The following is a 10,309-nucleotide window of genomic DNA, read 5'->3' as shown; positions in this document are numbered from 1 at the left end:
ACGTTTCTAGACAGGGGCTGCCCTTTTGAATTTCTCTGACTGGTTCAGAAAGGCTGACAGCCAGGTGCTGCCATCTCATGCTTCATGGTGCCCTCGTTTTGGGCGCGCCTGCTTGGAGTTGGTGTCATTGCTGCCTGCTGTGAAAGCAATTGCTTGCACAAATGGTGCGTCCAAGAAACAGCCTGAAAATTACATTTGAAAGAGAATTGACCCAGACTAGTTTCAGAGCCCTTGTGGTTCAACATCTCTTGTCTTGAAAATTAGTACAAAAATGGGTATCAAACCATCCCACATGTCCAGTTCTAAGTTCTTCAGACCAGGTAACGGCGTGCTCCCCAGAATACGTGAGACTGCTGTGTGAACAGGTCTGGTGCTGGCTTGATCGCCGGTCTCCCAGAGAGGATCGACCAGCACCTAAAACCTGCCCTTCTTGCTAGGTCAGCTGAGGATCGACTTACCAGCTAAATGCCTGCCTGCTGTCAGGTGAACGGAGAGTGCCAGGCCTGGCAGGAGAATAAACTGTCCAGGAAGAGGAGGAACCCCATGCTGTTTCCATTAAGAGCTGCACCAGTGCTTTCAAGAGTAAAACATATGGTGTTCTGCTTCCTGTTATGTGACTGAGAGGCTGGTGGTGTTGGTGCCTGATATAGGAGCTGACAATCCCTCATCCCAGCTGGTTTGCAGTCTGTTATTAGCCAAAAGCTGCAACTCACTGAAGTCCTGGCCCAGTAATTGCAAATGCTGTGAATGAGGGCAGAAACTTCTGCATTCTAATGACTGCCATGCTGATCCCCATCAGTGGCTTATTTTCTCAGGCAGTTTGCGCAGCAGCCTCCACAGCAACTAAGGCCCACCTGCAGGAGCAGATAAACCGAGAGTTCCTGACGGTGCCACCAGAGCTGGTAAGTGAGGCCTAGGTGTATATGGAACTAGAGGTTGGGGGTGCACAGAAATTTGCTGTATGAAACTAAGACTTTTACCTGGGTGGACTTCAATGGATACCAAACAAGGAAAACGCCGGCCTACCCTTAGGATAGTCAGAAAATGCCATGCAGTCACTTTATATTCAAAAACTATCTCTTAATATAAACATGATTCATTTGGAGTCAACTGATGCCATCATAATATATATATATATTTAGACAAAATACCATATTTTCAAACGAAACATCTTTCTGTTACACATGATTCAGTAATAGCATCTGAAATGTATTTATCACAATGAACTCTCCCAAACCAAATTAATCAGCTCCCCCCACATCACACACACGGTAATCCCCCTCATAAAATCCACAACTTCATTCATTCTTCATTTACCCTGCACATACCCCAACCTAAACTGAGAATCTATCAACAGACATTCAGCAACTATGAATGTAATGTTTTACTTCTCATTTCTCTTTCTTTTTCTTCGTTTACACACAGTGTTGGGCCTGTTGGGCCATAGATGGATGCCCTTTTGTTATTCTGATTGTGGTTCCTATCGCATGCTGACATGCTTTGGTGAAACCTGGCATACACCGTACACCTTCTTCAGGGCACCAACAACCACCCACCAAAAAACAAACGAGGACGACCTGGGAGGAGACAAAGTTACCTACAAAAACAATGAACTGAAATAAACAACCCAGAAAACTCAAATCTTTCCACAAAAATTAAGTAACAAACTTCTGACAACTCTTGTGTATTAGCCCAATTCACAATATCAACCCAAGAGTGGATTTACATACATGCATGAGGTCTACACCCTTAAGTGAAGCATTACCAGTGTTGTATCAGACTGTATATAGGGCACTGTCCTGTAGGTAGTTTTTAAATATAAGGTTACTGTATAGTAATTTTTGACTATCCTGAGGGGAAGTGGCCTATTTCCTTGTGTGTTTTTTCCCCTGTTCTGCTCCCATCATATGTTTGAGAGGCCCTCCTCGATGATTCATAGTAGGACTTCAGTGGATTTGCAGAATGCGCCCACGAGCACCACCGACCTGGTAAAAGCAGAGCCTAGCCGTGAATGAGCCAAGAGACTGAGTGCACAGAGGAATTAACTTAGGATTTGTACCCAGGTGAACTAGGGCCGTTGAAAGCCCTGAAACTGATATATGCTTTTTGCCAGTGACTTTTTTTTTTTTTTCTTTATTGGTATTTAGTTCATTCACCAAAGTTTGAACAAGATGTAACAAGCCACATTTGTAAGAGGTGAATACGTTGATGTTCCACATCCGTATCAGCATTAATTAGATTTTGGTAGTATATCCTACAGCATCGAGGAGGAGTTAACATGAGAGAGCAGAAATGAACAACTTCAGTAGGACTACTAATGGCAAAGCCGTGCATCCTGTCTTGTTGATGATAAAACCAATATGAATGTGTCACTAAATAGAACCAAAACAGTAATTTTAGGTGTTCTTTGGCTGGTATGGTGATGGGTGGCCCCACAAGCATATAGACACAAGCAATTAAGGACAGTGATATATGTATAGGTCTCGGGCTGATATTGTGGCGCCAAGGGGTAGGGAAGAGAGGGGGGAAAAGGAGCATGCCATTCCGTCTCAGTGGCGGGTGGGTCCCATGGATCGTAATGAGTGTCCTACTGTGAAGGGCTTATGTCCATGCACAGCATGCTTGGGGAAGGTAAGCTAACCAGTCCTCCGCCTTGCCAGGGATGTCGTTACTGCAGGTGGAGGTGAGTTTAGTTTATTGAACAATTTGAGTGCGTATGTATCCCATAGTGTGATTGTGGCAATTTCCCTCCCCCCCCCCTACCTTGCAATCGCGTGACATGGTGTCTGCTTCCGCCAGGTCCCTTTTGTGGGTCACCTTAAGCCAGCACTCAAGTGTAGGTGGCTGAGCTGCTTTCCATGCCATAGCGATGAGTCTCTCAAAAAAAGCCAGATCCAAATAAGCCAGTTTCATGTAGTGCTTGTTGTGCTTGGTTCCTTTCATGATCCCTAGCAGGCAGAGGAGGGGGTCTGGAGGGAGCCTGACATCAATTATCCCGGATATATGTTCCATCACCCAGCTCCAAGTGTGCACTAATGGCGGACATTCCCAGACCATATGAAGAAATGTGGCATACGAGTGGTCACATCCGGGAGCATGCAGGTGAGGCTGGCCACATCTGGGGGCATGCAGGTGAGGCTGTCAGAAACATCCTGTGTAGGCGATGCGGTGTAAGGTAGGTTTTGACAGGGTCAGATTGGGAAGGCGGGCAGTTGGGCTTTGGACAATGGGCTGGTGCCTCAAGGTTACCCGTGGGCTGTTTTTTTACGGCCTCAATCAACCGATCCACATAGCCTTACAGTTTTGCAGGCCCCCCATCAGGCTGTAAAATCTCTCCTAATTACCCACACACCCTCTCCCCACCTAAGCCAGGCTGGGGGCCAGACTTTGCTCTGGCCCTTGGGCCATTCTCACCTCAGGCCCTTGGGCCATTCTCACCTCAGCCCCTCGTGTGTCAGACTGAGCCCAGCAGGGCCCTGCCGAGCTAGAGCACTCTGGCCATGATGGACGAGAGAAGAGGGAGTATAGAGAGGCCGCGCTAGGGGCTAGATGTTGTCACCACAGCCCCAGTGTCTTTTAGGCCACGATAGCATGGGTGTGCATTTACACAGGCTTCACTTTGAGGCCACCTTTCCTAGAGAATAAAATTTAGAGGCTGTAAACTACTTTGAGTCCTGCATCGGCTCAGCATCCTGTGATTCTGGGCAAATCCTTAATCTCCTATGGCCTAAAATAAAAATACATTTGATCTTGTGCACTATAACTAGTGCTCATGTAAGTTGCTCCAGTGCCTTGGGGCCGAGTTCAGGCAATATTAAGTTACACAAACTGAAAAATAACTGCTCAAATTATGAAAAAGCCTGAATAATGATACATAAAATAGACTCCTTATATAAAAACATTGATATTCCTTTTCAACATGTCTGTCTCCCCCCTGTAGTGCTGCATAGAGGACTGAGACTGCTCGTCGACCCGTCCCGTGTGTCAGAAGACACTGCAAGCCAAGGTTCACTGGTGGTTCGGACTATCCCGACGCGCACACCGTTCTGATCGTTGCCTTAATTGCAGTGTATGACAAAACAAGACCTGCACCGATCCTGTAAAGCTCCTGCAATCCTTGAAAGGAGATCAGTGTTCGATCAGTGTAGAGATCGCTTAATTGGGCGATACCAGCATCCCGCCATTGAGAGGGGTCGAGAGCGGTCAGCAAGCGTTTCATGGTCTGTAGGCACCACAGGATCAACTGCGGAGCATAGGGAGTCAGTGTTCATCTGGGTTAGATGTAGCTGTTCCAGACTAATTTGGCCACTAGGTGAGTCTACCTAGTCCTCCCTGGCGTGAACAGCCATTCTACTATGTCCATGTCCCCCACGTCTGTCCAAACCAGTTCACCCTCCAGTGTCCTGTCCCCGGCTAGCCATCGCATGGGCCACTGCAGTTGAGCTGCAGCAAAGTACAATTCCAGGTCCAGGACCACAAGACCCCCCTGCAGCATAGAGTGCTGAAGCACGTCGATCGCGAACCGCTTCCTAGGAGTCCCCAAACCAGCTCCAACGCCAGACTCCTTAAAGTCCTAAAGAAGGATCCAGCTGGTATTACTGGCAAAGCTGTAAAGAAGTAGAGGAGTTGCGGAAGGATTACCATTTTGGCCACCGAGGCTTTTGCCCATGGGCGAGAGAGGGAGCTGGGTCCAAAAGCTCATGGACAGGCGAAGTGCCAGGGACCCTGGAGCAGAACCGTTGTAGCAGTAAGTCACGGTCCCGCTAATTGAGCAGATGCGCTATAATGGGGCGTGGCTGGGCTCCCCGGGTTGGTTGTCTGCCAGGTGTACAGTGTGCCCTTTCTATGGAGAAAAATGTTGGTACCTTGTCTGCTAGCACTGTCTCCATCAGCTATTTATCCAGAAACAATTCAACACTGGGTCCCTCCAAGTGTGCGGGAAACCCCAGAAGACAATGTTGCTCCTGGAGCACCCCTCCACATCCTCTGCTCTGCGGTGAAGGTTGGATATTTCAGCCTCTATTTTCTGTAACTGCTCTTGCAGTTCCTTTACCGTGGGTCTCATGCTGGCCACTACGGACTTTTTGTCCACTCTTTCGTACAATTTACAATAATCTGCCCTTAACAAGTTAACGTTGTGAGATAATGCATCTATTCGGGTTTCCAGCGATGTCTTAGTGTCTGAGGTGGCCTATAGGACTTTGTCGAATTGAGTAGAGTGCGTGCGTAAGGTGGCTTCCAAATTAGGGGGGGGAGAGGTGGGTCTCTTAAGTTCTGTGGGAGCAGTTTGCTTTAGGTTTCACCATGGTGATTATTGCACAGCTAGCGACTTTTGTCTGTGCCTAATGTATGCTTAAACCCCTTCACATACCGGGGACTGTAGGCATTAGCAAGGACTGCAAGGGGGGGGGGGGGGCGTACACTCTCACTGAGATGAGATTTCAGCCCTGTACCTAGAACCTATATTGTACTGTGTAGTATTTAATTTTGCTGTGATATTGCAGTACATCCTTCTAAATAAAGGATGAGCGCTGAACTGGACAGTACCTTACTGTGCTTGTTGGTTGGCTGTTGAGGGCTGAGCTCCTGTCTCTCAACCACTTCCCGAGAACCCTCTGACTGCTCGCCCTCGCTACCACGAGGGTCTAGTGTGGCAAAGGTTATTCTTGGCCCTGTGTGGGGAGTTGTGTTGGGACTTACCCTAGGACAGTGGTTCCCAACATTTTAACTTCTGTGGACCCCCCACTTTATCAGTACTGGAACCCAGGGACCCCCACTGAATTATTATTGGAATCTGGGGATCACCCCAATGGGCCAATACTGAAAGTTGGACATCTAATCTGTTAATGTTATTAAATTTTCCAAGCAGTCGCGGACCCCCTGAGGAGGCTTCGTGGACCCCCAGGGGTCCCCGGACCACAGGTTGGGAACCACTGTCCTAGGACACAAGTTGCAAACAACCCAACCACCAAGGTTGGGACCCAGTAGCTTCTGTCTGCCCCGTTGCCCCTTGGCGGATACCTCCTTCCCCAGGCTTTCATTTGCCATTATTTCTGAAAAGAGTACCAGTATCTAAGGTACTACAATTACCTATTGCTCTAGCGCCAAGAGGCAGTTCATTCTGTGTTGTCTGCTATATAAATGATCGATATTAATGTAATTATGACCCTGGCTGCCTCCCATGAAGCATAGCTCGGCGTGGTCCTGCCGGCCTCACTCCATGTGAAGATCGAAGCTCTGGGCCCTGCCATGGCCCGATCGATTATCCTCATTACTCCGGCTCAGGGGAGGTTCCCAAGGGCTGCAGAGGGAATTGAGGGAATTGATGGCGTCTCTAATTGCATGGTGTGTTTACAGGACCCGAAGATGTATTCCTTACCAGCATCTTTCTTCCTTTGAATAATGCAGGCCTCTAAAAGCTGAATTTAAATATTGTGTGAATCTGTTTGTCAATTATTTTTTCTTTATTTCATTTTTTGATTTGGGTTTTATGTAAAGCGCTCTGTGGTGGTCTCAGAGCGCAGGCTCCTTGAGTCAGCCAGTTTCCCTGCACATAAAGCCTCCCAGGCCCATCCGGTATGTCGGTTTCAAGAGTTGATGCTTCGTGTATATTGTAGTGCTCAAAATTAAGGTAGGTAAGCGAATCGAGGCACATCATCACGGGAGGTAGTGACTTGGCCAGGATCACAATTTGGTAAAATGAGAAAGCTGGAATTAGAACCATGGGCGCTTAGTTTAATAGCAAACTGTTTATCCTCTGGGATATTCAGCCTCCATTCCAATGCACCGGACACTTGAGGCTTGTCCAGTGTCGTTGCATGTTTGTTGCATTTTCAAGCCTTCCGAGGGACCCATCTTATAGCCTGGTGCCTGTGAAACAACGCTGGGGCTGCCAAGTCAACGCATGACGTGTCGGAGCTCGACCCTGCTTTTAGGTACACTGCCCTTTCGGAAAATCTGTCTGCAGATCCTGACCCTTTTCATAAGAGCCAAAGCGATTCAGGACTTAGTGCGGGCATTAGTTTAGTGTGAAGCCGGTGATGGGCCTACCTGAGAGGACCACGAGGTGTGCCTATGACTCTTGACAGTAAGAAGCTCAGACTCGCCCAGTCATCCCATTGACCTGGAGATCAGGGCCAGGAGGACAGACCATCCTGCCCTTAGTGTTTGCCAGGCTCATTCTGCCATTTTACCTCCACGTAAAAGTGCCACGCACATCCAGTCTGCCAAGATCTCCGCACATACGTGCCAGGCACTGCGAGCCTGGCAAATGCCTGCACATACAATCTGCCATGCACATCCTAACAGCTCATACCTCTGTAACGCAGGACCCTAGGACCCATGCAATCTTCCCCTTCACATGCTGGCCTAGAGACACAAACTGTACATGCTCTCCTGCTTTTCTTCCTTGTACTCTTACCTGCTTACATTTAAATCGTCATTTTAACTTTTATGCAACACACAATCATGTATGGGACCGCAGTGGACGTGGGCAGTACTGGTAAGACTTTCTGAACTCTTCAGAGGTGACTAAGTTGAGACCTGTTATAGTTGTGAAATTGACATCCGGTTTAGTGGTCGGTTCAGATGTGGTCTGGTGCCTTACCTCAATCTTTTGTCTAGAAGTTGAGATGTGAACCAATGGTTGTGATGTGATCTAGAGTTGTCTAGTAGTTAAGGTAATATGTGGTCTAAAGCTGGTGATGTAATTAAGACGTGGTCTAGCGGTTTATGTGAGACACACAGTGGACTTGAGGTGGTCTGCTTGTTGAGAAGTGGACTGGTGGCAGGCCAGTGGTTACATTTTCTCGTCATTGCTTTCTCCCTCGGTTCTCTTACTGTGCACATTGAGAGCGCTTAGGTGATACGCGAGCCCCCTGTATTTAGCATTATTAATAATCCGGTGGCGTACATGGCTAGCTCGGGCCTGCAGCATGTCCCTGGTTCTTTAAATGTGCTTCAGATCCTTCAGTCTCAGCTGATGGTGAAAGCTTGTATTTTGCGTTATCTGAGTCGGTGCACTATGTTGGCTTTGCGTGGTGCCTTAAATGAGCTGTATCCGTAATCTGCCACCCTTGCACTCTGTGCGCACCATGAGTTTACCCTGCTCAATAACCTAACAGCCGAGAGTGACAGCAGCATTTAGCCTCCTCGAGCACTTATCAATTGCTGCAGTGCTTAATTTGTAAAAGCGTAAGTGCGGGGCCCAAAGACTTGTTTAAAAGCACTGACTAAGGCTGTCTGTCTCGGGCTTTTTTAGTGCACCCCCAGGCACTCCCTGCCCCTTCATCTACGCTTGCTGTTTTTTTCACCCCCGCTTTCTCCCTTTGTCACTGTTTTTACTTCTTTCCCTTTCTTTGCCCCTTTTGTGTTTTTTCTCTCTTGCTCTGGATCAAAGTTTGTTGAGGAAAAATAAGTGTCAGTGAATTGCTAAGCTCGCCAGTCAATGTACCAAATACCACCCTAGAGCAGATTCCCACCTGTCTCCCATGCAGGGCAGCCCTGACCAGCAGGCAGTGGCTGGATCCCTTGCTGAAACAAGTAGTCTAAGCGCCGAACATTTTTAGGTCTGGCCTGAAGTGCGGATGTCTTAGGTCACTGCTGTCACCAGTACTTTAAAATGTATGTAGAGTGGGCTTCAGCTCTGCTGAGTAATTTCTCTCCCAGTCATGCCATTGGCTGTTCGCTGTATCATTCCGCTTCCTACGAACCGCTTGCGTTGCAGTGCACGGAGCACTATTTTGCATATAAAAACCACAAAGAATTGCCACTTTGTTAAATGCTCTCTCTCATGGATTCATTGCTTACAGAAAGCAGTCTTTTTTATTAGTTAGAACAAAAACTACAAGCCAGACCCATGCTTGTTTTTTTAATTTTATTTATTTTTTTCATCAAAGTTGCTCCCCACTCTTTGTTGCCCTAGGAAGTGGATAATATAACTTTATGGCCCTACTACCATTAGTACACCAGTGGTATAGTTTCATGCCGACTTTCTGCACTTATCTTTTACAGGTTGGCTGTTCTGCGGGTAACTGGTGGATTTGAAGACAGACTATTAGTTCTGAAAGGCCGTTATGACGTGGACAGTCTGGCAAGTTTGCGGCGGTACGGTTTAGTGTACAGTTTGAGCTTTTCCCTTCCACTTCACAGCTGGTGGCTCCGTGAAATTATTTACTGCAAAGAGACAATAGGCCAAATATATTCCATAGAAACATGGACATTTACGTAAACGGGTCGTATCCGTCAAAATATCTTTGGAACAAGGGCTTATTCATTCACTTGGATTTCTAGGTTATTATGAAGTTACTGATATTCCTTGTCCTATCTGTTGCCTGTGTTCTTACAGGAAGCTGATGGGTTTTAAAGAGTTTAGTGCATAACGGTAGCCTGCGGTCTTGACATAAAATTGGGAAAATATTCCTAAAAGAGAATTCTTGAGCAGTTATGGGCTTCCTACTAGGTATTTGTGCAGCAGTCTTCTTCCATGCCTTGTAGCACTTTGACTAGTTTCGAGTGTGTTTCTCCTTCGATGTGAATTTGCTGAAACCTAGAGTCTGACGTTCCGTGTACAGATCCCACTCCCAATGTCTGTCTCTGTATGTGGCAGCATCCCTGCCATCTTCCAGTTTCTATTTCTAGATATATCAAGGACTGATTGTCGGTATCTTCCTATTCCAGTCTGTCTCGGTTCCTCTGTTTCCTTTTCATCCCCGCTATAGACAGAATCTTCCTATTTTCCTGTCTCAATGTTTCCCTTTTTTATGTGTCTCCTCTTCTCCATGTTTCAGTGTCCTTGTCCGTCTGTCTCCATATTACCCTCCTGAGGGTCTTTGTACAGTATTCCCTGGAAAAATTCCTTAAGTTTTCCAGCAACCTTTTTTGAGAAACCCCTTCCAAACAGGGGCAGTTTTCCATGGCAGATCCTTTCAAATAAATGCTGGTCCTTGGTCAAAACTTAGTACACTGGTTCCTCAAGCCATTTCTTAAGAATAGAGGTCCTACACCTTGAGAGATTCAATATAAAAAGCTGTTTTTCCAAAGAAATTCCTTAAGAATTAGGACAGTTGATGCCAGGACGTTCTTTAGCAGTAGTGGCAGTATCCCCCAAGAGATTCCCAAAGAGTAACAGCAGTATTCCCCAATAGAGTATTCAAGTATTGGACTCCAGGAGATTCTTTGGGAATAATGACAGTATTGCAATATTGGTTGAGTATTCGTCAAGGATTCTTTATGAATAATGGGAATATATAGGTATATTTAAAAAAAAGGCTTTTCCAATTGTTTCCCTGAGGACAGGAGAGTTCCCCGG

Source organism: Pleurodeles waltl, chromosome 12, assembly GCF_031143425.1.
Source record: "Pleurodeles waltl isolate 20211129_DDA chromosome 12, aPleWal1.hap1.20221129, whole genome shotgun sequence".
In the NCBI taxonomy this organism is placed as follows: domain Eukaryota; kingdom Metazoa; phylum Chordata; class Amphibia; order Caudata; family Salamandridae; genus Pleurodeles; species Pleurodeles waltl.
This window is presented reverse-complemented; position numbering follows the sequence as displayed.